General features: G+C 45.8%; 1 long non-coding RNA gene across 1 annotated transcript; it reads left to right on the top strand.

The window, feature by feature from the left end:
- The first annotated feature begins 4,213 nt into the window (after positions 1–4,213).
- Positions 4,214–6,821, top strand: LOC137163700 (uncharacterized). Its single transcript, XR_010922793.1, has 3 exons — positions 4,214–4,409; positions 5,929–5,990; positions 6,685–6,821. It is a non-coding gene; the product is annotated as an uncharacterized lncRNA (long non-coding RNA).
- Positions 6,822–7,390: the final 569 nt, after the last annotated feature.

Genomic DNA, 7,390 nt, shown 5'->3' with positions numbered 1-7,390 from the left:
TTGTTCTTACTGTGTACATGACACCATAGGTATGTTTACACTGAAATCAGAGGTGTGAATGCTGCTCAGTTAGGTGCTTTAATAGCAGCAAAGAAGCAACAGCATGGGCATTAGTGCAGGCTGTACAAGCCTGGCCGGAACCCTGTATGTACTCACATTTCTAGTCCATGCTGGGGTCTGTGCCACTAAGTCTTCACTGTTATTTGCAGCCATGCTGGCTAAATTAAAGTTGGCACAGGTATGCTTATCTGCTCTGCAATTACACTTCCCAATATAGTGTAAACATACCCTATGGGTGAAATCCCTATTGAAATCAATGGGTGTTTTGCCATTTGCTTCAAGGGGACCAGAATTTCACTCTCAATTTTAAAATGTTATCAATTAAAATTGGCATTTCTGAGCCTATTGTGAGAGACGGCTCACTAACAAGAGAGTGACATCATTTAGAACATCAGTGTCCAATGTAAGGGAATAGCCCAGTATCCATCCTTGAATACTAGTTTAGCCTTAGAGTTTCAATGTTTATTATTTATGAAGTCAATTGCTTCTTCCAACGTGAAATCAAAATAAAGCAGGATAGAGTCATTTATCATCTCCAGCACCCGTGTTGTGAACTTCTGGCTTGCTGTACTGAGCAAAAAGGGTCCAGTTTTCTTTTAAATGTAAATGCTATGTGATCTTTGATCTCAACACTTCAAAAAGTCATTAGCCTGGAACAAACGTTCACAGAGGAGTCATAAATTCATGAAAATAGAAATTTATAATGGAAAAACTGTCACAGGCTTAATTATGCTGTTATACCTAGTCATTACTAAAAAAATAAAAACAAGAGGGTGAAAGTGTTTTGATATGAAGTATATTCTAAGACTACTTGACTTTCAAATGGTCAATATTTTAATCAACCCAGATTTCAAAATGTGAAGGTTTCATGGGATATATTTTATTTTCCTGAGATCTTTCATTTCTGAGTATTCAAAGGATTTAATTTATATTGATGGATTGGAATTGGAATATTCCGAAAATTATATATATAGATACCTGATTGCATGAGAAAAAAATCTTGGATGTTTACTTAGAAAATCTATTTACTAGTTCTAGAAAAGTTTGCATGCAATATATTTTAATGGCACCCTTTGTCAGCAGTTTGGATTCAAAGACTCTTGTGATTAAATTTAATGTTTCCTATTCATCTCCTTCAAGACTTGGCTTCCTTCTGGCTGCTCCTGGAATTGTGTCATCTCTTTAGGCTTTAAATAAATTTGGATCAAAAGACTAGGTTAAATGTAATGTAAATGATCTAATAGGGTAAATGTTGTGGGTTTTTTATGTGTGTGTGTCTGGGTGAGGTTTAGATGCAATATTGGTGACAGACTACAGTAAATTATTGTACACAGATTTGGAATGGAAAACAATTTTTTTGGTAAACTATAAAACAGCACAAATTTCACAAGGCTTCAAACAATGTTAAATAGAAGTTCTAAAGAGCAAATTTCTCCCTAGATCTAGTGTGTAGTGCTGAAAGAATTTCTCAACTGAACATACATATAAGCATAACCAAAAAAAAAAAAATTATGAAATGGAAATGGCTATATTTCATGTCACAATGTAGTATCAGAAAGCTGATGCTGCAGCCCAGAGAATTTTGCCTTTGGTTGCAATGTCTGTGATCCAATGAATTTTAGCTTCCCCCAGCGTGTTTATTTAATCCTTTTTAGGGATCAGTACATGGCCAGGACTCTTGCAACACTGATTGCAGTGAAGCAGTAGAGAGTGGCAAGTTACAGAGCTAGGGTTGCCAACTTTCTAATTGATGAAAACTGGACTCTCCTTCTCCCCAGGCCACGCCCCCAGTCACTCTTCTCCCCCCCCCCCAGAGCAAGGGGCCAGGGTAGGAGGGTTGGTTCCCAGAGTGAGGGGCTGGGGCGGGGACAAACAGGGCACAGCGGGGGGGGGGGGAGGTGTCGATTCTCAGAGTGAGGGGCTAGGATGGGAAAATCAGGACATAGCACAGTGGGGGAGGGCAGACAGGATTCCTTCGCTCCCCCCACCACAGCGACTGGGGGGCAAGTACCTTCCTCTCCGCTGGAGAGGCTGGAGCCAGGTTCTCTCCCTCAGCACAGCTAAGCAGAGCAGCTCCTGCAGGCTCCAACAGCAGCAGCTGCTACTCTTCCTGCCCTGCGGGTAACTGGACTTTTAGTGTCCTGGCAGCGGTGCTGACCGGACACTGCCAGGTCCCCTTTTTGATCGGACTTTCCGGTTGAAAACCAGATACCTGGTAACCCTACAGAGAGCACGTCTTGCTGCCTCTCCACTGGGCAGACAGCTTAATATCATGAGGCAGAAAGATGGGTTTTGTTTGGTTGAACTGGAACCAGTCTCCCACACTCGTCCTGTGTGCCATTGCTAGGCTGAAACTCTCTCCTTCCACGGCTGCATCTGTAAAGGGGCTGTTGGCCCCTCACTGAAACTTGAGGGGTTTGTTTGTTTGGCTCTGGCCCACTACCAGGAGACAGGGAAAGGGCTGGAGATGAGTCAGGATCCTGAAACAGACAGTCCATAGGGCCAATGGGGAGAGGTCAGCTCTCCAAGTCAGCTGGATTGAGAGGATGGACAGGCCAATAAGGGAGTTGAGTTCAAGGGCCTGTCCTCTATGTGAGCTGGAGCTGCCAGGGCAGAGTAAAGTGGATCCAGGAGAAAGCAGTGGCCTGGAGCAGCATAGTCCAGCTGCTCTAGCTGTGAGCTAGGGCTGAGCTGCAGGGGGGGCCGCGGAGCCAGAGCCGGACAGTAGACACTGGCCCTGCCACATGTAATCCTGGAGCTGCACACAATAAGTGGCTGGGGAGGGCAAGGTGGGACCCTTGACAGGACCAATGCAGACAAGAGGTTGAAGACTGGACTTGGGGGTGGGAGGTGACGCTTTTGGGGAGGAGGGTCCTGTCACCTAGAGCCTGAAGGCGTGTAGCTGCCTCACCTGGGGTGTCACCACAGCTCAGCCAGGGCCTGGGCAGAGGGCCTAGGATGGGTATGGAACAGACCGAACATTTTCTCGAGTGCTAGGGATAGTTGTGTGCAGTGTCCCCATGCCACAGTGTGAGAGAGAGGAAGAGGAGTCCTCGAAGTCAGACAGGCATCTGGGTAAAGGGAGTTGCGGCGGGGACTCAGATTCTTTTGACATCCGATTCCAGCAGGGTAGTATAGATGCCTGGAAAGTTCCCCACAATAGTGGGACTATTCTCCCATTTACATATCAATTAACTATCTTCTCTTTGTTCAATTCCCTTCTTAAAACACACTTCTTCTAAGCAGACTGTCAGTGTTAAACCACCAATGGAAAGAAATAGTTGCAGAGTCTCTTCCCAAAGGACAAGCCTTCTATCCATTGCCCTTGTGTAATGAGGTAGCCATACATATTTGGGGGAGGGGTGGGTCTAAGTCAAGTTTTGGACTCAGAACGTTGATGTTTCTGGAGGAACCTCTTAAAAATCACCTTGAAATAAAGATGGTTTGCTTCTCTATTGTCCCATTTGGGCTTTTTTCCCCCCCTCCTTATGCTGCCATGCAGAAGCTGGCCAAAATACAATGTGTATAGCGATTACTCCCTGTGAATGGGCTCTGGTACATGAGCCACTCCAAAGAGAGCAGGAATGAGGAGGAGAAGGTGTCCTCTCCCCCACGTATGCCACCCCAAAGGAGAATATCCTGCAGCACCTTCTGAGGTCTAATAGTGGACTTCTCTTGGTACTGTAGAGATTTGGGGGAGACAATGTCTCCTGGGTCTCCTCCAGAGGCAATGCACTTAAGCATCCACCCACCCAACTATTTGTGCTGCATACTGAAAACATGATATAACCTTGCGTGACCTAAAATTGAGTACATTTATATTACTGTCCTTTGAAAATAGACATAGGCCTCAATCAACTCTTAAGCCTTGTCTTTGGTGGGGAAAAAAGGTGTGTTCTGAACTTGAGGTAATTAATACAAAGTAAAACCCTAGTGAAGACAAGGCAGTCTATAGCTGTAATGGGACGTTCTTCCCCTTTCAGGGCCAGGGAGCAGCTGGCCCTGTTCTGGACTCCCAGCACCTGTCTGCTGGGCTCCTCTCATCCTACTCAGCTGGACAGAATCTATTGATTGGATCTGATGCTGCTCACCTAGAGGATATAAATGAGGGTCCAGCTTCCATGTAAAGCCTGGGACCAAGAGAGGGCTGGGAGTACACTCTGGTATAGCTGCACCAGAAGATTATAGGGGGGGCAGGTCCTGTTGAGCTGGGGAAGGTCCTGACCATTAGCTGCTGGAGGTTAGAGGGCCTGACAGTCTAGGCTGGGGACAGGACTGCTACCTTATAGTGTTCTACATTTCCTTTTTGGTGTTGATGCATGAACAGGGAAGGTTACAAAGTGACCTAGGTATGCCAAGGGTTTTTCCTAGGCTGGTGATCAGGCCTGCTGGCCTACAATGGGTTACATGTGTGATAACAGGTTGAGCTGGAGGTGGTGGGGGAGCCCAAGGTTTAGCGGGGCCAGTTTAACTCCTGTGAAAATTGCATACTACCTTGTCTTCATTAGGTGCTTACCTCACTTCTGTAGAAAAAGGGGAGCTCTTAAGTTAGTGAATGTAAGTCTTTGGATCTGACACTCCAACTCCCAGAGGAATACTTTGATAAGGATCCAGATTCTGCAGTTTGGGACCTTCATGATAGGGAATGCATGGGGAAAGTTGGTGTGAATTTTTGATAAATTGCCAGTATCCCATTAGAGTAAAAGAGAATGAGGAGAAAAAAAATCACAAATGGGGTGTGGCAGAGTTAAGGGGGTTAGGTCCTCTCTGTGCCTCTGCCCCCCACTCAGCTGCCTGGGCTGGAATAAAGGGGGCCAGCAGAGTCCTCGATGCCAGGGAAGGAATTTGCAGCTGAAGGGGCTGATTAGAAGAAGCCAGGAATGTGCCTAAGGAGGCAAGCAGGAACAGCTGTCCCCCTAGCTGCAGGGTGTGTATAACCCAGCCAGAGAGAAAGCAGAGTGAGGCGTGGCCAGGGAGGAGGGTAGAAGCCCTGCACTTTAGTTTGCCTTTTGGCCCAGTGCGGTTCAGCAGCCCAAAGCCTCGGGAACCAAGTGAGCCTGGTTGGAAAGTGGAGTCTGTACTTACCCACTGTAAATAAATGAGCATGGGTGATTGCACTGGGTGAAGCCTGTGAGTCCAGTTATTGCAGAGGAGTGAGACCACCCAGAGAGGCAGGAGGCCCATGGCAATTGGCTACACGGAGCAAGGAAAATTCAATGAAAATAAATACTTGCTTATCATAGGACCCAATATGCCAACCATTATCTGTAAGGTGTTCAGTGTCCTGAAATCTCACTGGTGTTAAAACCCTCATTGATGCTGTGAGGAAAAACATATTAAAAATAATGAGATCTTAAGATACTATGTAATGGGGGCCATAGAGAGACCGTCAGCGTAGGTTGACCAGCCATCCCAATTTTATATATTCGGGGCTTTTCCTTATATAGGTGTCTATTACCCCTCATTACCTGTCCTGATTTTTCGCACTTTCTATCTGGTCACCATACTTCAGCACCTTGTAGGACTGGGTCTCTGAGTTAAAAGAAGCAAGGCGTTTGGGTTCTCTTTGCTCACACATCTTGTACAATATCCATATTTGCTCTGATGTGCTGATCGTTATCTGTATCTCTGTTGAGAAGTGATTGCCAAGAAGCATTTTGACACTTGTTAGGCTTGTACAAATAAAGTTTCACTCATTGTAAACAGAGGAGCGTTAAACATTTGATAAACATGTCTTGCCTTAATGCTTGTATTCTGTTTTACAACATTGGTAAGAGTGAGTGGGAAAAACCTTGAATCTCTTCAAGGTGAAGCTTGTAGATTTAGATTCAACACACAACTTGAAAAGTAAGTTTGTCTCTTTGGCAGGTGGAGCTTGGAAACTGCTTTAGTGAATTTCACAGAAATATCACGATCGGGGGGATTTTTGCGTATCCTAACAAATGATTTCCAAAGGGAATTTGAAAAAGCAGCCAGTTTAAAAGCCCTTATGGAATTCTTACTAAAGAAACCGTATGCTTTTAAAATTCCTGTTTGATATTACAGGCAGACGGATAAAATGTGTGACTCTCTCTATAATTGCCACTATGAATTCTTGAGGTTATATTTTCTGTTGATCATTAAATAGTTCTACTCCTTCCCAGCAATGCAAAGGTTTAACATATCAGTCAACGAGGGTTGGATGAGCCTCTTGACTAATCCCAGTGTAAGTGGCTCTGGGATCAGCCATAGCTTTGCCATCCCAGGAAGAGCTCCAAGAGGGAATTGTGCCCTTGTACCTCCTACATTCTCTAGCTCCCTCCTTGCCAGCTTCATGCAGTGGGAAATATTGAGCAAGATGCCCCTTGTGATGCTGGCAGGCCAGATGCCAGCTTTTCCCCAGGCTGCAGGCGTAAGCTAAGAACTGACAGACTTCTAGCTGGAGATCAGACCACTTCACATGTGTGTGAGTTTTGCTCAAAGTAGGTATTAGTCTTATAAGAATGTAGTTAGACTCTATGAAATGCTTGTGTAAGTTGCTGCGTGCACTAATCTCACTTGCAATGTTTGTATTCCATGCTAAAGGAAATGTCAGTTTTTTGCTTCATCACTTTGAAAATGTTTGCTCTGAACTTGTGAACTCAGGCATGGGAATCGTCTCTCTTGCCCATCCAGAAGGACTATCAAAATCAGATGGGTCATCAAGGATCATTGCAATTCGAAGGATTGGTTAATGGCCCTATTGCGCCTGAGAAATGCTATGCAAGGAAGCTTGTCTTGTGGGCTTGGAGCTGAATGAAGGAAATAAAACACAGCTACAGGAAAATTTACCATTCTTTTTGGCTGTTTTTAAGTCTGAAGGCCAGAGACTCTAAACCAGTGGTCCCCAAACTTTTTACCCTGCACGCTCCTGCCCCATTTCAGCTTAGGCCGGGAGTGGGGCCACAGTTGGGGATGGGGGCTGTAGCTGGGAGCAGGGCCGTGGACGGGGGGGCTGCGATCAGGGCTGCGGTGGGGAGGGCTGGGGGGGCAGAGGATGTAGCTGGGCCCAGAGCAGAGCTCAGGGCTGAGTGTTGCTCCCTCACTGCTCCATGTGGAGGCTGGCCTGGGCCTGGCCATACCCCCTGAACGTTCCTCCATGCCCTCCAGAGGGACATGCCCCACAGTTTGGGGACTTCTGCTGTAAACTGAAGCCAGAGATCCCCAGGAACTGCCTCCTGGATCCGTCCTGAAAGACACTTTGCATTGACAGATCAGTTCAACGCTGCCACTCTTACAATTTAGATGGTGACTCATTTGTGTATATATTTTTGCTTGCTTTAAGCAGTAAATAACTAATTCCTTAACAAAT

Source organism: Emydura macquarii, unplaced genomic scaffold, assembly GCF_026122565.2.
Source record: "Emydura macquarii macquarii isolate MOO-44397 ecotype Brisbane River unplaced genomic scaffold, CSIRO-AGI_Emac_v2 contig_2636, whole genome shotgun sequence".
Classification (NCBI taxonomy): Eukaryota; Metazoa; Chordata; order Testudines; family Chelidae; genus Emydura; species Emydura macquarii.
This window is presented reverse-complemented; position numbering and strand designations above follow the sequence as displayed.